The sequence below is a fragment of the Papio anubis genome, chromosome 7 (genome assembly GCF_008728515.1).
Source record: "Papio anubis isolate 15944 chromosome 7, Panubis1.0, whole genome shotgun sequence".
Lineage (NCBI taxonomy): Eukaryota > Metazoa > Chordata > Mammalia > Primates > Cercopithecidae > Papio > Papio anubis.
In genome coordinates this window covers 128,372,763-128,399,847 of record NC_044982.1, presented here as the reverse complement: position 1 = coordinate 128,399,847, position 27,085 = coordinate 128,372,763, and the positions used below count along the sequence as shown (strand labels likewise).

Genomic DNA, 27,085 nt, shown 5'->3' with positions numbered 1-27,085 from the left:
AACGTCTGGTGTATCGTTAAAATGGAATACCATACAGTTGTTAAAAAGAACAAGGAAATTCTGTACAAAATTGCTATGGAATTATCTCTAAAGATGTGGTGTGAATTGAAAAAAATCAAGATGCAGAACAGTGTATACAAACAGATATATTTGAATATGTATGTTTGAATTCATCATGCTAATATATTCATAGGAAGGATTTTCAGAAGGCTGCATAAGAAATTGGTAACTGTGGTTAAGGCATAGGGCTTACACCTCTAACTTTATATCCTTTTGTACCTTTTGAATATTGTATCACGTACCTATGTGTCCTATTCAGAAACCAAATTAATGCTAATGTGTATGAAACCACTGATTAAACAAAGTGAAAATATGAGCTTTGTAACATTTTCTAGGGATGGGGGTCGATGAGGTGTGTCTTCAGAGCTCCCATGTTCTTCCTTCCTTAGCTGGGACAGGCTTCTCAGCACCCTGCTGCCTCAGGGAGCCCCAAGGGACGCCAGGAATGCTTGGCCTGTGTTAGCTCATGACTGTTTCCCTGCCTCTGACTTCTCTAGTTCCCCACAGTTCAACCCAGGGTGGGTAGCCTGGTGTCTGTTTGAGCTCAGCCTCCCCAAACCAGGAAGCCCGCAAGCTATACCATTCACTGTCAAATATCTATCTGAGCATACAGGGAATTCCCCTCTTGGGACTGACAGGGAAAACGATCCCTAGGGATTAGGGCCTCCACGGGGCTGTGTCAGATATATTTCATAGTTCCTGCAGCTCTGACCAGGGATCGTTTTGAAATTTGGGTTTTGTTGTTGTTGTTGTTGTTGTTGTTGTTGCAAGGAACAAAGACTTACCAAACTAAAGGATGATTCTTGCAAGAATGCACATGGAGCAATACAAGTAAAAGCGTTCTCATGGAATTTAATAAGAATAATAAAACAACAACCTCAAAAATACCATTGATGAAGTACTTAGCTGCCCAGCATGGTGCTAAGTGCTCTGTGTGCATTATCTCCTTTCAATCCCATCATAAACCCATGAGGCTGTCGCTGTTATTACCCCCATTTTATAGGACATTTAGGCTTATAGAGGTCACTGTCACCATAGAGTGGGTGGGCCCCACAGAAACAGGGTGGGGAAAATCTGCTGCTCTCTTGCTGTCCCTGTCGTGGGCAGAACTTCTCTGTCTTAAGGTTACTGACTTTCCCTGGATGTTCGCCTCTCAGTTCTGATAGTAACTGACTCACTCACCACCATTGAGTTCAGTCATAGACTTTGCTTCCTTATAACAGCAGCTTCTACAGAAGGATTCATGACCTTCTCCACCTCAAATCTCTGTGCTTCAGCTGCTGCCTAACTGCCTCCTCCTGTTCAGATTTCCCCAAGAGAGGGCTTGAGAGGTCATCCTGTTGGAGGCCAGCCACTTCACTGGTCACCTCCTGACCTTTGGCTTTGGCATCCTACCTTGGGTTCCCATTTTGATTCATTCCTGTGTGGATGGAGGGTAACAGTCCTCATGGGCTTCATCTTTTCCTTCACTCATCAGATATCCTTGGAGAATCGACTTTAAGCCAGACATTGGGTTGTGGGCGGTGGAGGGAGGGTACACAGTGTTCAGCAGAACAAAGGACTTGCTCTCAGTGGCTCTTACCTTCTGGCTCCTTCACCTGCAGGTGTGGGTGTGGCAGACATTTTGGCCTGTCCAGTTCAAAGACAATGACCCATGACTGACCACAGCACTCTTGCCTCCGTCTCTAAGTCACTGCCTCCTGGGGTCCCCTCATTCATGCCTTTTCCTGGTTATCCATCTGCCTCCAGAAATGGGGGCTCTGCCTTGCCCCAGTGTACCATGGAGTCCAAGGTGACCAAACAGATGGCTCTAATAGCAGGGTGGAGAATGAAGGGGAGGAGTCTGGGGGACAATGCTCAGAGGCCCTGTGAATCTGCTGCCATGGGCAGTGGAATCCCAGCCACAAACAATGAGGTTACTAACAAGTCTCCCATAACTGGTGACTCAATTCCAAAGCTGGGCTCCTTTCTTTTCTTTTATTTCTTCCCTCTTTCAATACCAAATAGTTTGAAAAAATTCCATGCTTTGTTAAATGCCCTTTCCTAGGCTCAGATTAGCCTTTTCCAAGCTTGTCTTTCACATTCTTCAAACTCCTATTAATCCCTCAAAACCCAGCTCCAGGCATTGCCCTCCTCAGTGATTTCTTCCCTAAATTTGAGATAATCATGCCTTCACATGGACTACTTTCGTACTTGGCATACATTTCTACTGTTACCCTTATCATACTGAGTTGCAAATATTTGTTTAGATGTGTGTTTCCTCTCCTGCAGTATAAGCTTATAGAGAGGAGGGAACATGTCTTAATTATTTATTTATTTTTTAATTTAAATAAACTATTTTGGGTTAGTTTCAGAGTTACAGAAAGTTGTAAAAATAGTACAGACAATTCCTTTATTTATGACTTTATTATCTGGTTAACATATTGCTTTACTATGGTATGTTTGTTACAACTAAGGAATCAACATTGGTATGTTACTGTTTATTTTGCAGTTTATTTTGCTAGTTTTTACCTGGTGCCCTTTTCCTGTTGCAGGATCCCATCCGATCTCACATTATGTTTAGCTGTCATGTCTCCTTTGCCTCCTCTGGTCTGTGACAGTTTCTCGAACTTTCCTTGTTTTTGATGACCTTGCTAGTTTTGAGGAGTACTGGTCAGCAGTGTTGTGGAATAACCCTTAATGGGTTTGTGTGATGTTTTTCTCATGGTTAGACTGGTGTTTGTTTATTTTATTTATTTATTCTTTTGGAGACGGGGTCTTGCTTTGTCACCCAGGCTGCAGTGCTGTGCCACTGTCATAAATCACTGCTGCCTCAAACTCTGGGGCTTAAGGGATCCTCCTGCCTCAGCCTCCCAGGTAGCTAGGACCATAGATATGTTTACTACACCCAGCTAATTTTTACATTTTTTAAAAATATAGACAGGGTCTTGCCATCTTGCCCAGGCTTGGTTATTTTTAAACACCAGCAGTGAATTAAATACCCAGCATGTACCACCTAGCACAGACCAGGCATTTAATTAATGTTTACTGAACTGAATAGAATTCAAGTATTTCTTCAGCATCTTCTATATAAATAGAAGCCTGACTGATGCCCTTGGAGAGGTGAAGAAAGGAACTCAAGTCCTGTAAAGATCTTCCACACAGCTGAATAATAAAAGACAGTATGCACCCAAATGTCAAGTAACGAGAACCCAGAGAATGACCTATGGCAGCTCAGGAGATGAATTAATCAGAATGAACGGTTGAAGTCAGCATCTGTGCGAAAGAGGTGTCTGGAAAAGGGGTGGGTTTAGAGAATCCCTTTTTAGTTCTCAAGCACAAGGAGCTTTCCCCTGAGCTAGGGTCTGCTCACATGCTGAGCCTGAAGTCCAGAAGTATTTCTACCCTGCTTCTCTCATGGCTGGCAGGCTTCTCATTCTTGAGGCTTTGGCTTAAATGCGACCTCTGCAGACCTACACTATCTAAGATAGGCTTCACCTGCCACTCTGTCTCACAGCACCCCAACGATTGTTTTCCTCATAGCTTTGTCAATGTTTATAAGGATTGACTGTTTATTCTTTTTTTTTTTTTTTGAAATGGAGTCTTCCTCTGTTGCCAGGCTGGAGTGCAGTGGTATGATCTCAGCTCACTGCAACCTCCGCCTCCCGGGTTCAAGCGATTCTCCTGCCTCAGCCTCCTGAGTAGCTGGGACTACAGGCGCATGCACCACCACGACCAGCTAATTTTTGTATTTTTAGTAGAGACGGGGTTTCGCCATGTTGGCCAGGATGGTCTCTGTCTCTTGACCTCATGATCCGCCCACCTCGGCTTCCCAAAGTGCTGGGATTACAGGCATGAGCCACTGCACCTGGCTGACTGTTTATTCTTTATTGTCTGTCTTTCTCATTACAGTCTAAGCTCCTTGAGGGCAAGAACTGTATTTTGTTATTCACTCTGGTAGAGCACATAGTGGTTCTCAAATTATCTAGATGAATCAATGAATGGGCTGATGTTGGCTGAGACTGAGAAGGCATGAGACAGTGACAAGAAGATACGTGAGGAGTTGCTGTAAGAGGCACTGAAATGGAGCAAGACTGAACTGGGTAGGCAGATGGGGTGCTGCCAGGTCATCAGACTGATCACAATGGTGTCAGGTCATCCCAAATGGGGTGGCATAATTTGGGCAAAGGCCAGCAATGTACTAGGTGTGGGCTGCACAGATGTATGGGTCATCCAGTGATTTTCCATCTTGGAAAGGCCAGCCAGCATTCACAGGACAAAGATGGGGGGATTAGGAATAACTGAGGTCAAGGGAGGCGCAAGGGCTATAGGAGTGTCTGCATAAATCAACACTGAGAATGTATTCCATGAATGAAAGTAACACAAAAGCTGTTGGAAGGCAAGGGTGGAACCCAGCTTAACTTCCATGGTGTTATCACAAACCCAAGAAGAAAAAGGGAACTCTGGTGAATACTTCTGAATAACAAAGATAAAATGAAGATGTATGATTTGGCTATCGGGCTGTGATAAAGGACAGCCATCACATGAGGAAACCTGGAAAAATGAAATAATGAGCTTCAGGGCTCAGAATGGAAAGAACCCCATAGAAATAATCTTTGATGTTTTCCACCATGAGTTCTACACTGATGCAAAGGACAGAATCAGGATATACATTCCCTGATTTGGAAAGTATATATTTTCCCACCCAAGTTCATTGTGAACTGCTGACCAAAAGGGCAGTGTTTTATACAGATTCTGTCTAGAACTAGCCCAGCAGGAAAAGCCTTGGAAAGCATATGGCAAAGAAACTCTGAGACTCCAGAGTATGATTTAGTAACAAGAAGAGTGGTGTGTCTCATCTTTGTATGCCCGTATAAACAATCACGATGGCTGAAGTCTGCTATTTTTCATCCAACCTAAGTAACAGCTTTGAAAAAGAAAGATAACAATGACCTGTGTGTACAGTGTCCAAGGGAACCATTAGCAATGGAGCTCACCAGGCTCCTGGGAGGATCAAGCACATGGTCCAACCAACTGTCTTCTGACAAGGTAGGAGTGGGCAGTGAAAGGCAAAAAGAATGGCTGCTCTTGTGTTTCTGAAAGTCAGACCAAGAAACCAAGGAGTGTGTCTTTGTTATTTCAAATCTATAGCCTTTCAAGTCCCAGCAGGTAAGTGGGTGAACCTCATATACAGCTCAGGAACTCCTTTTCTCCTCTGTACCTCCTTAGAGATAGAGGGCTAACAGACAGCCCAGGGGTTAGCCTGTCCAAGCCCCTCCTTTGCAAAGGAGGAAACTGATGGGCAGAGGACAACACAAACTGCCCAAAGTCACACTGGTAGATGGCATTTGGGCTAGGATGAGACTTTTTTTTTTTTTTTTTGAGACGGAGTTTTGCTGTGTCAGCATGCTGGAGTACAGTGGCACAATCTCGGCTCACTGCAACCTCCTCCGCCTCCTGGGTTCAAGCGATTCTCCTGCCTCAGCCTCCCGAGTAGCTGGGATTACAGACGCTCACCACCACACCCAGCTAATTTTTGTATTTTTAGTAGAGATGGGGTTTTACCATTTGGCCAGGATGGTCCCCATCTCTTGACCTCAGGTGATCCACCCGCCTCCGCCTCCCAAAGTGTGGGATTACAGGTATGAGCCACTGCGCCTGGCCAGCAGCATGAGACTTTCTAACCCAGCTTTCTTTTCCCAATCCTAAGCAGCCCATCTGGGGCTATGTGACTGACGGACCACTAAAACTGCCTCTGATTCCACATTTTGATTTTTGCTCCCATGTGTTCGAATGTATAAGCACTGTTCACATTTCCCCCCCTCATATTACTTCTATAACAACCTTGAGGTGGTCAAGGAAAAGAAAAAACACCATCGACATTCCTAGGCATTTTAATGAAATGCACACCGGGTATCTGACCCAGACTCCTACTTCCCTGCCAATCTCCAGCTCATATCAATTCATTTCCCTAACAGAAAATAGGTGTCAGCTTTGTAGATGGAAAGTCATTTGCCTGCAAATATTACCAGAGAGGTTACTGGCACTACTTGACAGTTTTATTATTACTTTTGTTTTGTGCTAAGGTGGGGGACTGTGCATTTGCCAGGTAGAATACTGAAAAAAAAAAAAAGTAGAGCTTTTAACTTTGTATTAGTTTTAACATCAGAGGGGAAAACAAGAAACAAAGAATAAGTGTGCTGGCCGGATGCCCAGTACGGCTAAGGGCAGCCTCACAGGATCCTGGCTTTCCTCACTTCCCACCCACAAACTTTCAGATCCTGAAGCTTCAGTGTGGGTTACAGGGAATTACTCTGCAGCACCTGGAAAGCCAGCTCACAGGTGGGCTGCTGGGGCGACTTGGCCGGGCCTGCTTGTAAACACTGGCTATCAATTCCTTTACAAGGTAAGCCAACCAGGGGCGAGTTAACTTGCTTTACTCTTCTCCAGGTTTAATAGAAGGTGGGTATACTTTTATAAGAACCAAATAATCTAAATATTTCACATGTAGACAAGAAAACTAGAAAGCCCCAAGAGAACCAAAAGAGTATTTTATTAATAACCATGTATGTGTAGGAGCTACTTCAATGCATGTTTCACGACCTCTGTATTTTCTAATGGGTCAGATAGACTTGGGTGTAGGTTGGCCAGAGAAAATGCAGAGTTCCCAGTTAAATTTGAATTTTAAATACATAATGAATAATTTTTTAGTATATTGCAAATAATGATAGGACATACTTCTATTCATTGTTCATCGACACTGAGTCCATTAGTCAGCTGGTTTATTTAGTATTATTATTTTTCCCCTTGCTTCCTTCTTTTCTGACCTTCTGTGGCTTAATTTTAGGACTCCTATTAGAGGGTGGAGGGAGAAATACAACTCACACGCATCGGGTGTCCTACTTATCATTAGCTGAGGCACAAGTTTTGGGAGGGGAGGGATTTGCTACTTTGAGCTAAAAATGGTGATTATCTGCATTCTCTCTATTACCATATGGACAGAATTAGCCATAGACTGATGTTTTCCAGAGACTGGATTTTGCAGGCCAGTAAAATCCAAAAAGAAAAGAAAAGGAAATTGGGAAATTGTGAGAAGATCAATATACTGTTGCCAAGTTTACATCTGATCAAAAAAGGGTGTTTAAAAAAACCTCACAGCCACCATCTTCAATTACCATTAATTCATAAAAGAAAGCAACATTTCAATACCCCAAAAGTAGGAAGGACGCACTCTTCTTTATTTCTTAAATAAAGTTGGCAGCTTTACAATGGATTGCCCTCATTTTTGTGGAAACTTCATCACAATCTGGTGCTGGCTCTGGGATCTGAGAATATGCAGGCCTGGTCGTGCCACAGCAGCACCTATAAAAGGACAGCAGCAATACTGCACTTTACACAGGTTTGTGTTGGTAGCAGGTAACCATAGAGCACCTTCTAGTAAAGGAAAGAGAAAGTGAACATGTGCCAGTGTGAATTTTGATAGTCTTAAATTAATATTTAATGTAAGCATTTTATTTCTGATATGTATGTTATTTGTGTGGAAGTACAGTGTGATTTTTCTCAAACCACAAAGCATTTCTTTAACTTATAATATATAGAAAACGTTTTTCCAAACTTCCTTTGGAGCACAGCTCAATCTCTGACCTTTTCCTCTCTATCTCTATAAAATGAATGCTTCGGGAACTGGATAATGTGACGCTGAACTTAAATAGCCCCCTTCCTAAGAGAGTTCAGAGGTCTTTGAAAATACAGGTAATTAAGCCTCCTGGTTCCTGAGAGCTGGCAGAACGTGTGACCTCAGCTGAGAAGAGTTGGGTATTCGCCAAAAGGCAGGTGTAGTTGGTAGCAGTGCTCAGAGACCAAGTCCCCAAGTTCAGATTTTCTATCCCTCTTCCCATTGTAGACAAGGGAAAACTATAGTGTCAAAGTGGATGATTGCCTGAAATTGCTGAGTAATTAAAAGGAACCATGCTTAAAATCAACTGCCCAGCCCAAACCTCATATGCAGTTTCTTTTATCTTTCTCCAACCTGAGAAATGTATATAAAGGGTTTTTTTTTTTTTTTAACCACAGAAATTCTTTTTTAAATAGGACTGAAGCTCAATTTCATATGCTGCAGAGAGATGCAAGGTATTATGTACCAATGATCCCTAAATATTCTTTTCTTCTTCACATGGCTGTGAAGTTGCAAACTGAGTATCCTTTTCAAGGGCTTGTTGAAGCAGAGAATGAAATACACTTATACAGACTAAAATATATGTTAGTATATTCTTTAGAAATATGAAGAATACCCCCAGCTTTTCATAGTGATAATCTCTGGGTTAGGGAAATGGGTGGGGTCTTTTTAATATTATGTTTTTCTGTAATGATGGAGTTTTAAAATAATTGTAATTGTCTATTACTTGTAGAATACGTAAAAAAGATACAAAGCATGCACATTCTCATTAAAAATCACTTCAACCTGGACTTTTGGGATGTCCTTTAAAGTCACCTAGTACTTGCACTTTCCCACAGTCCTCTGTCCAGCCTCTCTCAATGACCTGAGACAGTCAGTGCGGCTTGGGTATTCCAGACATTTGTCTTTCTGAGAGAAGCAGTGCTACCACTTTTTTTTTTTTTTTTTTTTTTTTTTTCCGTGAGCCAGAGTCTCACTCTGTCGCCAGGCTGGAGTGCAGGGGACGGATCTCGGCTCACTGCAACCTCCCCCTCCTGGGTTCAAGTGATTCTCCTGCCTCAGTACCCTGAGTAGCTGGGACTACAGGTGCGTGCCACCACACCCGGCTAATTTTTGTGTTTTAGTAGATGGGTTTCTTTTTTTTTTTTTTTGAGTTGGAGTCTCTCAGCCTGCTGCCCACGCTTGAGTGCAGTGGCACACCCTCGCTCACTGCAAGCTCCTCACCCGGTTCACCATTCTCCTGCCTCAGCCTCCCTGAGTAGCTGGGACTACAGGCGCCCGCCACCGCCTCTCGCTAATTTTTTTTTTTTTTTTGTATTTTTAGTAGAAACGGGGTTTCACCGTGGTCTCGATCTCCTGACCTTGTGATCCGCCCGCCTCGGCCTCCCAAAGTGCTGGGATTACAGGCGTGAGCCACCGCGCCCGGCGAGATGGGGTTTCACCATGTTGGCCAGGCTGGTCTCGATCTCTTGACCTCATGATCTGCCCACCTCGGTGTCCCAAAGTTCTGGGATTATAGGCGTGAGCCACCGCACCCGGCCCACTTTTTTTTTACCTTCTCGAAACCCCAACTCTTCTGTAATTACTGAAGCTCAGGTAATTTTCCCCCCAGTCCTATTAAATACCAGCTTGTTTTCATTTCTCTCTCTTTTCTTTTGCCCTACTAATTCTGACGTGATTATTTTTTCAGCCTTAACTGACTAGCAGAGAGATTTTGGCTTTCATTCCAGAATGATGTTTCACAGAAAAGTCAACTCTTGTTCCAGGTATGTGATAAACATCTCACTAGTGAACTTCTTGCTGTTTCTAAGCGATTAACAGTTTGGTTAGCAAGCCCAGAGCCCTGCAGATACCTTTTGTCTTCTACACAAGGAGTAAGCTAATGAATCCCAGGGAGCATGGCCTGGCCCTCTGCTTCCCTTTAATGGTTTCTGTCACCCAGGCCAGGCTGCCGCCACCATGACTCTGCACACTGATGTGTCGCCTCAGGGCAAGAAGAATGCAAATGACAGTGGCCCTCAAATTGCAATTTAAGGATAGCTGTTAGCTTATATCTTCCCATATATTTCTCTTCCTAACCTCCAAATTTGAGGATAATGTGCTGTTTTAACTTAGTAGAAAGAATGTTAAACCTTAGGGTGATGGTAGCATCTTGCTGAATTCTGTGTTTTGGAATAAATTCAATTTTTTTTTGGTGTGGAGAAGGGAGAAAGGGGGATCACTGAATGCAAAGACAATTTAATTTTAAAAGCTAGAGTTACCTGGTTCCTGGGTTCTAGATATTTAAAGAATAGCCACAAACAATTTTGTAATAAATTGTAGGAGGTTGTCAAGTTGTCATCTTTATTAAGGTGTTTCTTACCAGACATATTCAAAATCTGTGTACTCAGATTTTAATTGCATTTGCCTCTATTGATTAAAATGTACTTTCTGCAATCAAAATAAACCTCCAAGATGTAGAGGGAAAGAACACTTTAAAAGGCGTTTCCCAAGTCGTCTTGGATAGAGGAGCTTTCATCCAAGGATGCTATGTGGCATTCCGGAAATGAATCACAGACCTGGGCCCTCCATTTCCTTAGAAACAGAAACATGCTGAAGATCGTTAGGGTAAATGAGTGGGACAAAGCACACACTGCATTTTCTTTTTAATTTCAACTAAAAAAAAAAATGCTGCACTGTGGTCTTGGCTGGAGAAACATCCTCAGCCTGTTCATCTCCTATCCTCTGCCCAAATCAGCTCCAAATTTGACTGACTGAATTTTCAGTTCCTGTATTTTCAGATCAGTTCCTGTATTTTCAGATTCGGCGCTCTCTGTGGTTGTGGTGGTAGCAGTGGTAGCGGTCATGGAGTCTGTAAGACTTACCATTTTAAAACGCCAAAAGCTCTCTTCAGGTTAAATAATCTCTCATCTGATTCTCAAATGAACTCCTTGAGGAAGAATGTTCTGTGCGTCTCTAGAAACCTTAGTTCTACAAGAAAGGGAGAGCTACAGAAGCTCACTCGCATCCCACAGAAACCACTTCTTCCCTTTCCCGAACAAGAAACACATGTTCTCCATCTTCTGTCTGTCTGTCCACCCAGGCTTGGAAGACAGGTGAAAACAATCCCATCTTTCCATTCTTAGAAAGAGGTAGGGATGTGATGCTTACATTCCCCTGGCTTCTACTTGCATCAAATGTGGGAGGAAGGAATAAAAGAGAAGAGGAAACTAAAACTTGAGAAAGGGGAAGAAGAGAAACTATTAGGTTGATGCAAAAGTAATTGCGGTTTTTGCAATTACTTTTAATAGCGAACCCCCGCCCCCGCAAATCATCTAGCAATCTGGCCTCTGGAGTAAACTAGACTAAAAGTAGGTAATAGTACCCACCCTTGGCTTAGAAGTATCTGATTATCCCTACTAACTAGTACAAGACATAGATTTCTGAAGGAAAAGGAGGCCTACCATTGGCTCCTTTTCATTTTTGTAGTTTGATTTTTCTTATTTTTTAAAAGCTTCTAAAAATAGTACATAAATACCTGGTAGAACATTTGAAATGTAGAAAGAAGTTAAAAGAAGCATGCAAAATATTACCACTTCATATTACCTTATTAGCCAAATGCAACCACCACTAACATCCAGGGAGGGTTCTTGCCAGTATTTTTTCTATTTTTTCCTATGCTTTTAAAAATCTTCACAAGTAAAATCATTCTGTGCACAGAATTTCACATACTACTTTTTGTTCAATCAAAAGTAACTTCTCATGTGTTTACTAATTCTTTACATATTATTTTAATGGCAGTATAATTTGCCATCATATGACTATAAATTATTAATAATTTTCCTAATAAAGGACATTCAGAGTGTTCAGAATTTTAGCCATTATAAATAGTATGAAATAAACATGGTTTTTGTGTGCATAAATCTTTACTTTTTAAATTATTTCCTTAGAATAATCTACTGGAAGTAGGATTACCAAATCAAAGAGTATCATCATTTTTCAAGACTTTAGTACCTATCAGCAAGAAAGCTGTATCAATTTATATTAACAGTATATTAATGTCTTCCTGAAACTGACTGAATTGTTTAATGTCATTTAAAAATCATGCTATCTTGTTAGGCCTCTGATACTTTGTATTTACTGGTAAGGCTGAAAATTGTTTACAGACTAATTAAACACATTATATATTAAGGTTATTAACTTTCTGCCTTAATATTTGAAAAAATACATCTTCTTATAAGTTTGCTTTTTGTCCTTTTTGCTGATTGTTTATGATCATTTTTGACATATAGAAATTTTACTCTTCTCTATATTTCAATGTATTGACCTTTGTATTCGGTAATTTCTTCTATTACTGTAAAGTATAGAAAATCTGCCTGTATCTAGATAAATATGCAGAAATATGTTCTCATTATTTAATTTTTCAAAACTATTTCTTTAATTTATTTAGGACTTAATTTGTTATATGGCATGAAAAAAATTTATTTTTCTCTGATAAGCTAAAAATCATCACGCACACGGATTTGTCGACTATTTTTTCCCCACAGCTTATATATGTATTCTATTGACACATATGCAAGACTATTTTTACATATGCGAGATTATGTTTTGGGCCTTTCTTTCAGCACTTTACTGATCTCTTTGCCTATTCATTTATCAGTAGTTTCTCCACCCCTAGTCCTTTTCTTTCTTTTTTCTTTCCTTTTTTTCTAAAGTTCTTTTAGCTATTCTTACTTCTTTCAACTTAAAAGGTGGCCAAGATGACATACCAGAAGGCTGTCTAAAATTATTAGAGAAAGAGAATCTTTGCCTTTAAAGTTTTAGGTCTTAGGTGAAAACGATGCAGTGTTAGCTCTTGTGTCTATAAAGGGTGGGGTTCATGCTATGACACAGAAAATCAGAAAGGACTTTCTTGACATTTGTAGACACAGTAATATAAAGAAGAATTAGGTACCTTTTGGTTCATCTTAAGAAAAGAAAATTTCCAGTGAGGAGATTGAGACATTTAATGTTAAAAAGATCCTTTCTCTTCTAGGGCACGAGTAAAGATATCAACTCATCTATCTGTAGAAAATTGCCAGAAACTGTCACAAAATAAAAAATGAGAGAAGGCCTGAATTACAACAGTCCTGTTGGGGTTCTACAAGGTGTGTGCCAAATAATTTTGTTTTCTTTTTAAGGCTTGTTAACAGTGGATAGCTTAGGGTGATGGGATTACAGGTGATTTTTTTCTTGTTCTTACTTAACTGTATTTTCTTTTTTTTTTTTTTGGTCAAACTGTATAAAAGCTTTTTTTCTTAATAATGGCCTGTTAATTAACATCTGGAACCCAGTACTGGAGGCATTAGTCCCAAGAAGTGCAAAGTTACAAAAAGTGGATTTTCTATTTCTTCACCTCTTACCTTAATAGACAGAGCAACACTAAAACTCATCTCATTAGAAGAGGTTTTGTGAAAATGAGACAGGACATATCTAAACCAAGTGCTTTTGCTCCAAATAAGATTTAACCCAAAATGAGGTTGGGGCCTGGATGAAGTTATAAAAAAACTACTTCTTAAAACTGCTATTTCTAAAGCTAATAGGAATTCTTTTGCAGTGGGCTTTTTTTTCCCTTGACAACCAACAATTGATACATCTTGCATGTTAAAAAGCAGAGGGCTATAAGTAAGTTTTCAATGGAAATAATTTTTTTTTCCCCCGTTCCTTCCCTTTTTTGTGATACAGTCGGCACTATTTTACTGTCTTAAAGATTCCCATTTTACTTTAATGGTCTCTATTTCCCCTTTTCTTAGCTCTTCTTAATTTTTATGCTTTTCATTAGTAGATAATTCTCTCTGGCTGACCAATGGGGATGAGGGTCAGAGTCACGGGCAACATACTACATCTGCGTTAGTCTGGCTTGAGAACAGCGAAACCGTGCCTCCTTCTCGAATTAGTCACTTTAAGTGTAAGTGATGAGCAGTCTCTGTGACAATGATTTTGTCATAGTAAGCACTTGAAATACCTGCTGCAATTTTTTCACCCCCTGCCCCCTGTTTCAATCCGGCAAGTTTATCTTTGTTCTTTAAACCACAAGCAGGCTTTTGCATTTTTTTTTTTGCATGCCACATTGAAAAGAAATAAAAACCAAGCGCCATACACATCAATTAAAGGCATAAACAATTAAGTAATAGTCCATTTCCCCCTTGAATCTTTCATGCTTATTTTCCCTTCTTAGAATAACACTTAAAAGCCATCGAAGCTTCAACGGGACCAGCGTCTCCCCGTTTCGTGGGGTGTAGAGCAAGGTGTGGGAGGAGCGTTCAGTATGTCAAGTCTTTGCTGTACAGCGGATCTCCACGTCCCGGCTTCCAGTGGACAGCCCTGTGAGATGGGGGAAATTTCCTGCCGCTCAGATACTGTCAAGGCCAATGTGCCTTTCAGGAGACTGTCTGAGAGATTTCGAACATTGAAACTGTAAAAAAAATTGAGCTGGACAGATCCTTGCCACCACTTTTTCTGCTAAATATAGAAAAGTTGTCATCGGGTTGCACAAGCAATTTCCAGCTACAGCACCTCAGGAGGGGAGGCGGGTTCCCATCTCTGATAGTTAAAGTGCATAAAGCTGAGCCGACCCTGACTCACGGGTTGTGAGGAACAAGGGAAGGTGGTAGAAGAGTAATGAGAGAAAGGCGTCTTTGTTTTGATTAAATATAACGACATAGGAAGATGTGCAGTTGATGATGGTATTTGCTTACAATGTCATAAAGCATCAATAATTTGCAAGAAAAGGGTAGGAGGAATCCTACCCCAGGAGTCTGTGCTCAGAGTTTCTCCTCTACCATTGCTTTGGAAAACACTGTTGTATAGTGGAGGGAGACTGTAAGATATGGAGCCAAACAGGCACGGGTTGGCATCCCAGCTTTATCACTTACTCTGTGTTTGATTTGGAGTTAGTTACTTAACTTCGCTGAGCCTGAGAGTCCTCATATAGAAGATGTGGGTAAAATAATATTCCCCTCACAGCATCATTAGGATACATGTTAGGAGTAAAGTACATGGCACTACTAAGCGCTCAGCATTTGTTGGTGCCCTTCCCGTTCTCCCCTTTTAGGCAAATTATTTAAGCGCCCTGGACATCAGTTGCATCTCCCTTAGCAAGTCCTATTGGTTCTACCTCTGGAATATATTTAGAATTTATCCACTTCTCTCTATTGTCATTGCTGCCATGTCAGTCCAACGTGTAGGCCATTGCAACGCCCTCCTAACTAGTTTCCCTCCTTCTGTTGTTAAACCCTGTGCAATCCATCTCCACATAGCAGGCAGAGAGAGCATTTTAAAAATGTAAATCACATCATGCCCCTACCCTGCCTAAAACCCTCCCGTGGCTGAACTTAGAGTAAAATCCAAGCTCCTCACCACAGCCTTCAAAGGCCCATGTGATCAAGCCCCTGCCTACTGCTTTCCTTTTAGACTCCACTTGCTATTGCTTTTTTCTTCTATTAATTTTTTTTCTTTCCAGCTGTACTGGCCCTTTTCAGTTTCCAGAACACTCCAAGTTTATTTCTACTGCAGAGCCTTTTAATTTGCTGTTTCCATGGCTTGGAGCTTCTTCCAGATTCTCCTGTGGTTGAAACCTTCTCCTAGGTCAAATGTTTCCTCCTAAAAGTTGTCATCCTTGACCTAGTCACTCTCTATCACAGCCCTAATTTATTTTCTTCATAGCACTTGTCATTATGTGGAATGTGAAAGTATCTTAAATACTGTTTATCTGTTTATTTTCTGTTTTCCCCCATGAGAATGTGAGCTCCATGAAAAAAGGGGACTATGCTTTTCTTTTCTTTCAATTTTTTTGAGACAGAATCTCGCTCCATTGCCCAGGCTGTAGTGCAGTGGTGTGATCTCAGCTCTCTGTTACAGCCCCTCCTAGGCTCAAGCCATCCTCCCACCTTAACCTCCTGAGTAGCTGGGACTACAGGTGCATACAACCATGCCCAGCTAATTTTTTGTATTTTTGAAGAGATGTGATCTCCCCACATTGCCCAGGATAGTCTCGAACTCCAGGCCTCAAGTGATTCGTCTGCCTCAGCCTCCCAAAGTGCTGTGATTACAGGCATGAGTCACCACACCTGGCATGGGATTATGCTTTTCATTGCTGAATAAACCTAGAACAATGCCTGGTACCTAGGAGGTCCTTGGGGAGCATATGATGAGTGGATTCTGAATAAATATGTAAAATGGGGTAATAATATTGTCCTGCAAGTTGGTGACTGGATTTGAAAAATCTATGTCCTTTCCATTTCTTTTTTTTTTTTTTTTTTTTTTTGAGATGGAGTCTTGCTCTGTTGCCCAGGCTGGAGTGAAGTGGCACGAGCTCAGCTCATTGTAATCTCCACCTCCTGGGTTCAAGCGATTCTCCTGTCTCAGCCCCACTAGTAGCTGGGATTACAGGCGTATGCCACCATGCCTGGCTAATTTTTTGTATTTTGAGTAGAGATGGGGTTTCACCACGTTGGCCAGGCTGGTCTCGAACTCCTGATCTCAGGTGATCCACCCGCCTCAGCCTCCCAAAGTGCTGGGATAACAGGTGTGAGCCACCAGACCTGGCCTCCTTTCCGTTTCTAAAGATTCTATAATTCCGTGGACAGAAAGACTAAATCCTGGGATAATTTTAAAGAAATGCAATTAGAAAATTTTCAAACACTCAACATATAGTAACTCATATTAAGTTTACCAAGTACAGGCACTTCAGGTATCTGCTTTAATAAAAAAAAAAAAAATAAGGACTTACATTTTGCAAGTCAAGTATTTGTATGTCGAAGGAGCCTTCTAACCCATTTAAAAATTTTGTACCTTTAAGTAGCATTGCGATTCTCTGAGCAAACCTATTTAGAGTTTGCTTAGCATGCCCTTTCTTCACAGATCTTGAAAAGGAAAGTGACCCCACAATGCAGCACATCTGCTGAAAGAAGTGGCTCAGGTGAGCTCAGGCTGTGTGAATAGTATGTCCTTTAGCGCAGGGAGTCATTCTTTCCACTGTGCTCTGTGCACGTGAGACCACTTCTGGGGCCGTGCTTTAAGAGGGACACTGTAAAGTGGATCACATCCCAGGGAAGGAAGTAGAAACCATGCGAGGAAGAAAAAAAGAAAACGGGAATGCCTAACTTAAAAAGGAGGGGACGGTGGAGACCTGATAGTTGTCAATTATTGGCAGCTCTCTCATGAAAAGACAGATTTGGTGCCATTCCATGGGACAAATTTGGAACCGGTGAGTAGAAGCTACTGAAAGGCAGAGTTGGTCCAGTCAGTGGGGGACATTTCCAACAGTCTGGCCTCATACCTAAGTAAAGCCCTGTTTGGAAATATAATGAGCAGCTGCCTTTTCTGGATGTTAAAATTTCAGGCAAGTAAACCGCTAGTCAGCAATGTCCTTCCTACAAGGATTCCTCTTATTGTAGGTGGGTAACATGCACACTCCGGGAAGCTCTCAGTTGAAATCTCTTCACACCGCTGGGCACAGTGGCTCACACCTGTAGCCCTACTGCTTTGGGAGGCTGAGGTAGGAGGATCACTTGAGTCCAGGAGTTCAAGACCAGCCTGAGCAACAAAGAAAGACCCCATCTCTACAAAAAAATTTTAAAAATTAGCCAGGTGTGGTAGTGGCATGCCAGTAGTCCTTGCTACTGTAGGTGCTGAGGTGAGACGATTGCTTAAGCCTAGGAGTTCAAGGCAGCAGTGAGCTATGATCATGCCATTGCACTCCAGCCTGGGCAACAGAGTGATATGTTGTCTTTAAAAAATAAATACAGGCTGGGCCCGATGGCAGCCATTTGGGAGGTTGAGGTCAGTGGATTGCTTGAGCCCAGGAGTTTGAGACGAGCCTGGGTAACATGGCGAAACCCCATCTCTATTAAAACCACAAAAATTAGTCGGGCCTGGTAAAGTGCATCTGTAATCCCAGCTACTCGGGAGGCTGAGGCATGAGAATTGCTTGAATCCAGGAGGCGAAGGTTGCAGTGAGCCGAGATCGTGCCACTGCACTCCATCAGCCTGGGTGACAGAGCGAGACTTGGTCTCAAAACAAATAAATACATACATACAGGCACACATTAAATTAAACTAAAAAAGAAATCTTTTTATGTATTCTATGTTGGCTAATATTATTTGATTTGCATCAATAGAGTTCTTTCTACTCTGTCATGTGTGGAATATAAGTCTGCTATTGCTAATGATTTAGGCCCAGATAACTTTGAATTTCAAAAGTTAACCTAGAATCTCAGAGATTCATGGTTTTATATTCTGACTTGGAAGCAAGTCACTGGCCTATTCAAGAGATTTCTCATCTGGAAGGCTGAAGGAGGCTACTGCTCTTCTTGGTGAACAATAGTTTGTGTTCCAAGAATAACCTTGGGTTTGGGGATAGAAGATAAGAAGATAAGGCTGGAGAGTTTAAGAGTTGTATTAGATGTCCTTTTAATCTGTAGCCTAGGCACTATGTTATTTTCTACCTATGCCTTCCAGCAGGGGTGGCTTATAACTCCAGGCAGAAGCTGAACCTCCTTGGCGACACCCCCTAGCCTGACCCCGTCTTTTCTCCTTCTTTCCTTCCTTTGCCTTTCATTAGAATTCCTATGAGCCTTTGAATGCTTAGCATGAAAATGAGCCCATTTTATTTTTGGAACCCACAGAGGCAGCCCTGAGGGGAGTTATTGTGTTGCTTTTAGCAGCTAAACAAAAAGGTGTGAAATCATTTGCTGGCTGTTCTAGAATGGGAAAAAATAAATAAAAAACTGAGAAGGAAGGTTCAGGACAGTGTGTGGCAGCTTGGACGGAACCTCGTGATGAGGGCTTCTCTGAGACTTATTAGTAACCAAAGTGACTTCGGGAATGTCTGTGCATTTCTCTCACCTTCCCAGGAAGTTACTAGAATAGCACAGGAAGCCACTGGGATTAAAAAAAAATGATTGATTTTGCAATACTATTTCCATGTTGCCTTGAAAAAGACTTGAGGAGGGGACTAATTTGAGAAAATTCCTTACAGCTCTTTGTAGCATTTCTTATACAGGCAGCATGAGGGAGAGGAGACAGGACTATTTTACCAAGCTTTTAAGGCTTTCAAACAACCAGGGAAGGCTTCTGTGGACAGGTATGTGAGTCGTTGACACAGGTCCCTAATGATTTAAACACATAACAGTGGTAAGAGGCAAAGGCCTCAAAGAACTTAAGCAACAAGAACTTCTTGTGAAACTTGAGGTTTTTGCCCCATGCTAGTAACATTCAGTGAAAGTCATCTTCTTTTCTGGGGGGCTGACCACCCCAGGTATGTATCTTATTGGAAGAGGATTATATTTTGAAATGTCTCTTCATTAGAAGGGCAACTTCATTTTCAATTGGCATCCTTGACATGGGATTTTTTTTTTTTTTATAATTACGGAATGTTTTTTAAACGACCAAGTATTAACATATAAACATGCAGAGACTTAGTAAACGCACATCCTTATTCCCCAATTTTCACAACTGTTTTACATTTAGACCAATCTGTTTGAGGTCATTTCAAAAGAAATGTAAGGTTATGATTGTACCCTTCACATTTCCATGCCTCCTTCTTTCTCTTCGCAAAGAGACAAGCTGTGTGCTGTGGCTGGTGTGTGTCCTCCTTCCTGGATTTTTAGGCAGGCCTGACCAAGTAGCCACTTGGCCTAACGAACATGACCTTTGGAGTGTTTAGGTAGCCTGACTTCAGTGGCTGGAGGATCTCCCCTTGCGGGGACCAGTCACTAGGCCTGTCTTATGAAGGTGGCTAAGCCTTCTTTTTTTCAGTATTCAAGGCCAGAATTACAGTATAGTAAAACAATAGGAAAAGGCAATCCTCCTTAAAGTACTATTTCGTTAATTGAGTCATCTATAGAATAAATAATATTGATTTCCCCCTAATTGCCAGGAAGTATGCTATGTGCTGAGATATAATGAGTCACATAAACAAGTAGAAACTAAAAACACTGTAATTCCAAAATCTCTCTTAGGGAAGGAACTGTCCTGGTTTACAAAAATTCCATGATAAGCTATGACCTTGAGGATATGAGTGGCAGGAATCAAGAGACTGTTGGGCAAGGAGGATCGTGGCATGAGGGAGGAGAGAAGGAAGGAGGAGAGGAGGAAGTAGGAATCTCAGAGTGGGAGAGAGAGATGGACGAAAGTGGCAAAAAGGACAAAGGAGGGAGATGAAAGGGCATGTGGCAAAATGGCTATGATGAAAAAAAACATCTACAGTGGCTCAGCTGCTAGAGGATTCTAACAACAAGGTCCTGACAGATAATTTTTTTTTTTTTTTTAGAGACAGAGTCTCACTCTGTTGGCTCACTGCAACCTCTGCCTCCTGGGTTCAAGCAATTCTCCTGCTTCCGCCTCCTGAATAGCTGGGACTACAGGCATGTGCCATCATGCCTGGCTAATTTTTGTATTTTTTGGTAAAGACGGGGTTTCACTGTGTTGCCCAGGCTGGTCTTGAACTCCTGGCCTCGAGTGATCCACCCGCCTCAGCCTCCAAAGTGCTGGGATTATAGGCATCAGCCAAGGTGACCAATTTCCCTACAAATCAATTTGAAGTCATTTGTGTTAGGGTGAAGGAAGCCCATTATTTACTACCCATCCTCTTCTTCCCACTGCAGTAAAATGTTCAGTGAAATAGGGTTTTTGTTTTTTTTAATTAAGCGACTGATTTCGTATATATGTTATCATACACATATATAGCATATACATATATGTGCCATGTACACACAGACGCATATACACACTTCCCTATATAAAAGATATCTGGATGAACTGACACAAATCAGTAAAAAGCAGAAATTCCACACCATAGGTGAGCATGAAAACACAACTTTGGGGCCTCCCCCGTATGCTCTCAAAGCTAGGAATTCTCAGACACCCTGGCAAGGTCTTGACCTTCATTTGGCATTAGGAAAGTACATTGAGGGATATCTCAAAGGACAGGGAGAGTCTGTCACCAGAATTGAGAGCTGAGCTGATTATTTCCTAGGTTTACCCTGTAAGTTACAGGGAACATGATTTGAATATAGGGGTAGACTCTTAAGTCACTATTTATTAAAACTCTACCATAGCTGCTCAAATGCTCTTTTTCCTTGCTTCCAACTCACAAACTCTTAACTCATCTTTTCAGATTCTATTTAAATGTCACCTTATCTATGGAGCCTTCCCTGATCCCCCAGGGAGGGTAATTTTCCTCTCCTGAACTTCTGTATTTCTCCAGATATCTCTCTATGACAGCACGTATCACATGGGGTCACATGGCTTTGAACCTGAATACAAGGTGGACCTCATGGCATCACTTTTGAATTCCCATTGCCTAGTGAGACATGTGTCACTTTTGCTGAATAAAACCCGGGTATGTGAGCAATAAAGGGAAACTTGAAAGTGAATGCACTGCTTCAGAAAGACCAGACTTCCAAGCCCGCGAATGGTGGCACCACTGTCCTCCAATGATTTTGTTACTGGTTGCCAATTTGTTTTGCCCCTTGTTCCTATTTTGAATAAGAACCCATTGCTCTCCAGAAGTAAAAGCAATGTGATCATTTGTTTGTTTATTTACTCCCTGCACCAAGACCCAGGGTGACGAGGCTGGATTGCACATGGGGCGTGGGCATCAGAAACTGGAAAGTCTCACCCTACCCAGCCTGTCTGGCTCGTATGCTTGGGCAAGTCACATAGCTCCTGTGGGACTCCGTTTCCTCACCCAGTGATAATGACCGGCTTCACAGGGTGGCTGCTGCGGAGCTTAATTAAGGATTGAGAAGAAGGCAGAAAATACAAAGTGTGGCATACACGCCAATTTCCCATATTTATTTTTGGGCTCAGTAACCTGTGGTAGGAGGTGTTTATGACCTGGAAGAAAAGTCTAGCAAGAGATGTAACTAGCTATTCTCATTCCAAAATGGTTCACTTGGTATTGACTGGGAAATGGGCCATGTCATTCTTGCTTTTGTTCGAGTACATTCTGTGGCCCTTCCTGCTAACTTTCTGGGTAGAGCTTGCCAACTCTAGGCCTCAGTTTTCTTGTACAAGGACTTTCTCTATCTTTCCTTTATACTCAGATATGCTGTGATGGCTGAAGCTTTTTCCTTAGTCCCTATACCCTTAAGCCACACTCAGACAGAAGACTGAGGGAAGGCATATGCGTTTGTGAGTGACCCCATGGGGTGGTTCCCTGAGCCAGAAAAGACAGAGAATTATGAAGCCCTGCATAGGTGACACCCTAAATCTGCCTGGCTTTGCAGTTCCCGGCCTTTCTTCGAAGTGCTTGGAAGACCTTGGCAGATTCAGCCAGTGTTTTGATCACTGCCAGAGCCTGCAGCTTTGTTGCTAATTGTTTGCTGAAAGAATTGAGCAAAAGGACAACTGGTCCCAAGGCAAGAGTGAGGAGGTGAGTGAAAGACAGAAAAACAAACCAGAAGAGGGGACTGGGTGATTGCCTTGGAAAATCTTATTATTACTAGTATTTTTTTTGTCTTTTAATCACAAAGGCTGTCTCTTCACTAGAACTAAAGAACCAAAACTGTTCAGAAAGAGAGAAGAGCCCAGCACCTTATACTCAGGAGATACTGAAAAACGTCATGTAAAGTGTTTACTGTTGCGAGAAAAGTACACGTCAGAGGATGCCCATTATTGATATAGAGCCTTCTGTGTACCCTGGATGAGCATGACCAGGAAGTCACCCTCAGTTGGCTGCAGCTGTTTTCAGAATCTGTGGGATCATACCCCAGAGGCAGTTGAGTCAGCCGCAGGCATCAGGTGAGGAGGAGGAAGAGTGAGACAGCTATTACAGGCTGCCGGGCCAGGTGGCTGTGAAGAGGTGTGGGGCCACCAAGGCTTATATAAGGAGGATGGAGAACACAGGCCAAAGGGGAGGCTGTAATGTTGACTTCCATTGGCTAACTTAATATGAGGCAGACTGAGGGAGGAGGAAGAGGGCAGGAGAGAACATGCTTAGAAAGCATGACGGTGTCTCATCTGTTTGCAAGCGAACACGTAGGTGCCTTCCAAATATGATCCTGAAGAATGTGCAGATAAATGAAAAATCTGATATACAATAAACCACATACCTCTTTATGTCTATATATGAACTTATTTAAGAAGGCTGACTTTAGTAGAATATGATGCATATCCTAATTATATCAATATTGGATGCATTGTTAGTACCATTTCTCAACTTCATTTTAAAAATCACTTTAAGAAAATACAAAAAATAATTCTGAAGATTTTAACCTTAGGTGCCCATAGATCATTTTCTTGGGAAACTGCAGCTTTTAGAAATGCTGGACATACTTTACCCAAAGCATTATCACTGGTCTCCCACAAGCCTAGGATAAAAGTTTTCCACAGAAACGCTACTACAGACAAATGCCACATGCCACGGATTAAACACTGAAACCAGCTAATCACAACACATGAGAGCAAATGTAGCATGTTCGGAGAAGTACAAATATGTCGAAACATGTCTGTCATGAAATCTGATCTTAACAATCCTCTGAAGACTAGCTTTTTTGCAAAGAGAACTTATCACTAACATACCTCACAGAGGAGGCCTCAGTTTCTAATAGAGTTAATTTTATCTCTTTTGATGATGGAAACAAAAGACAGCCTGGAAACATCCTCTTAATTCTAAGCACCACCCACCCTTTCTCAGCGGGGAGAGGTAAGCTTTCAGTAATTCCCAGTGTGTCTTATATTGAATATATAGAAGATGGTAAAGCAGGGCCAGGTAATTCCAACACTTAAACTGCTACTTAACCATTCACATATTAAAGGAGTTTACATGGATTGTCAGCTATGAAAGAGGTTTCTCAGTCTATATCCCACTCCACAGTCAACGCTCCTCACAGGTGCACTTGGCCGTGGGGCACTTGTAATCTCAGAAGCCGATACAGCTGCCAAGTTCAAGTTGCCATGACTCTGAACATAGTATAACATTCCCATTCCAAGCCAGAGCCCGTCACTTTTGTGGCTGTTCAGATGAGGGCCCTTCTTGGTACCACTCTGACTCACATACACTGGCTGCATTCATGTAGCAGGTGAAGGACTTAAGTGTCACTAAGTTGGTTTCCAGTTGCTTCCAGGAAAAAAAAAAACAAAACCGGCATATAAGCTTCTTGCTCCTGACACCTGGCACTCTCCCATGGCTGCCGAGAGAAGATCCGGCCATTGCTGTCTTGGCTTCAAGTGCTGCCTCCCACACACATATTGAGGGGCTCTGCAACAAACAGAAACCTAGGGACGTTGACATTTTGGGGGCAGGGTGTAGAAAAAAACACTATATGCGTATCTGAAAACTCTGCCAAGCACGTCAGCCCTGCCATGCCACTTCCTAGCTCTTCTAACTTCAGAACATTCTGTGTTAGGAGTTGCTAATCAGTCCAATATCATATGTAGTTTAACGGTGTTGAAACACATCTGCCAGAAAGAAGGCCAAAAGGAAGGGCTCCTCTACTGCTCTCTTCTGCCAAAGATCTGATCACTTGTGACTGCAGCCCCTCACTTTGCCCCCGGGTGTTTTCTCCCTGTGTTGTTCTTCGGCGTGTTTAATTTGGATTGAGCATCCATGGAGCTGTGTAAACACTGAGGTCCCAGGAATATTACAATATTAAACAGTAGTGCTAATTACCAATAGACCCCTCAAAAAGCAATCAAATAACAAACTCACCTTAACTTGGCCTTTGTATCTCTGGCAACCAAAAGCTCAAAATGCAGTTCTGTCATTTTTGCACAGTCATTTACCTTGACACCCTCCGTCTGCCGTGGAATCAAATCTCCATGTATAAAAATAAACCTAGAAACTTTCTGTTCACACGTTTTGAGGTATGTGCACCAAATGACACACTTTGGGAGGTAAGCACGAGTCATGGTAACTGACCACATCCTTTATCTTTTCATCCTAAGACTTAGCAGAACTTTATCTTTACAATAAAATGGCCTTTAGAAGTGGGTATCACCAACTTCAGAATGCGAACATCGTTACTGAGAAAAAGCATTTTCCTTTTAAACAGAGAAACCAACAGCCATGCACTAAAAGGCCTGAAAAAAAAAAAAAAAAAAGGTTGAGCTACCACAAAACAAACAAATATTCAGCTTGGTTTCAGGAAGCTTAGAGAGGATCAAACAAGGTTTTCTCTATTGAAGTTGTTCGAGAACATTTATGGTTATTTCAGCTTCAGTTTCTATTTACGCTGCTGGCTTTTATGTCTCGACCTCAGGAGGGCATTCCAACTTCAGGTTAACTCACAAGTAGCTTCAGAAAAGTTGGCCTGAAAATCCCACCCCCAGAGTGGGGGAGGGGAAAGCATACTGGTTCACACTGGTTTCCAAACACCGTTCAAACCCCTGCTTTGGCCTTGAGTTGAAGACATCTCAAAAACTGGGGAGAGAAATTCCACGGAGAGAGGGTGAGAAAGATTTCTCCTGGGGTGAACATTCATACAGGGAGACTCTCTCTTCCTGTGGGATGGAACCAGGAGAAGAGAGCACCAATTTGCGGAGCCCTCATGAAGCTTTCCACTCAGGAGTTTGCAATTTTCTGTTGGTCCCTAGGGAGGAAGATTAAGTACATGGTTGAATTTTCAAGCAAATTAACTTCCAGAAGAAAGGAGGAACTATGCCAACCCCTTGCAAACAATATTTTTGTTTTATAAATCTATTTACTTTTCCATTCTTCATGCCATTTATCCTCATAACCATGTTTCGGTTGGTATTTTTAATCCCCTTTTGATGGATTAGGAAATTGAGGTTTAGAGATTAAGAAAGAAGCCCAGAGTTATACAATAAATACATAGAAAAGCTAAGATTCAAACCCGGGTCCTTTGGCCTCTAATGTCTGAGTCCCTTCCAATATGCCACACAGCCCCTGACCACGCCCTTCCGTTAACAATCCATATTGTAAGTGGTAGAAAGAGGAAGAACCTTTTGGAGTAGAATACTGAAGGGTTTTGATTAGCGAGTGGATACGAGGCAGAGGAAATATTATCACTTTGGCGGTTGTTACTGTGTCCCCATCCTTTCATGGAAACATATGGAGGTTTTCTCTTAAACGTACTTGTCAGAACTTGCCGGTGAAATTTAAGTCACACCCTGCATATGGTGCAAGTTCACCTCCGAGAAGCAAGAGACGAAAAAGCCGCTGTTTCCAGATGTGTCAAATCTCATATAAGTACCACACGTTGCTTGCCTCTGGAGAAGGTCTCAGAAAGGTTTGTCCAAATTTCACCATAGAGTAGTCCTATTTAGATATGTCCCACTACATACATGCTTAGCTATGTCAGTATCCACTTGGCATACTCTGGAGCTTAGGAAAAGTTTCCTGCCTAAGCTGAACAGCTTCTCTAGATTGCTCCTTTGCAAACCTTCCTAGTTTTTTTTTTTTTTGTTATAACAGATTTTCAATTACACAAAACATGCCACTATTCTACGGTACAAAATCAATCTACATCCCTCTACCCAACTGCCCTTCCCGCATAACATCCATTCCCTGAAAGATCTGAAAAGGCTTCCGCTCCAGGGGGCTTCTGGAGCATTCCCACAAACCACACAGCTTTCTGCACCCTCCTTCTGACCTAATCTTTCTAAAAGTTAGTACAACATGTCCATCAAGTCGACTATCCCTTGCAGAGTTTGGAACAGCAACTTTAGCCACCTACATCTGAGAGAGATAAATTGACAATCCACTTTAGGTTTATGTGGGGAACCATAAATATCAGGCTTGAGCCCTGAGGGCTAGAATTTCATGGGCCGTTAAGCATGTCACCAGGTGGAAAGCTGTCAATAGCTGGATGTGAGTTACACTGAGATAACCACAGGGACCTGGCTTAAGAAAGTGTAGCCCTGATCAGAGAGGGGTGTCCTTTTACTTTGTTCCATCACCCCACTCACCAATTCTCCCTTCCCGCCTCTGACCTCAACCTTCACTTCTTGTTAGGTGTCCTCTGTGCTAGGTAGCAGACTGCCTTTTCCTCCCTCCTCTAGAGTGAAAGATTGGGTGACATATGGGAAGAACAAGAGACGTGCAGTTCTGGCAGACCTTGACTTAGGTCCTCGCCCTGCTATTTAGTAGCTACGAAATAATGCACAAGTTACTTAACCCAACTTAGCTCATTTTTCCAACTGTGAAATTATTAAAGATAATTAAAAGCATAAGAAAGGCATAAGTAGGGCCAATAGGCAGAGACTGTAAAAAGACAGATTGCCTACTTAGTAGACAGAAGAACTTTCTACAAGCCAGATTGGCTCGAAAATAGAATGGGTTGCCTTGAAAAGAAATGAAGAAGTGAATATTCTCTGTGACAGGTTTTGCGCATAAGCCGGATGCAGGGTGGTAGATCCCGAGAATAGACAGGAGTTTAGACTGGC

The 27,085-nt window shown here is 42.0% G+C and overlaps 1 protein-coding gene and 1 long non-coding RNA gene across 2 annotated transcripts in view; both read right to left on the bottom strand.

Annotated features, from left to right (window-relative positions):
• Window positions 1–27,085, bottom strand: part of RORA (RAR related orphan receptor A) — a 739,218-nt gene that overhangs the window by 137,250 nt on the left and 574,883 nt on the right. The gene's annotated exons all lie outside the window — the stretch shown is intronic.
• The window catches only part of LOC116275965, a 34,174-nt gene continuing 26,126 nt past the window's right edge, over window positions 19,038–27,085 (bottom strand). Inside the window, exon 2 of the long non-coding RNA XR_004185431.1 lies at window positions 19,038–24,760. This is a non-coding gene — a long non-coding RNA (uncharacterized LOC116275965). The remainder of the gene's footprint in view (window positions 24,761–27,085) is intronic.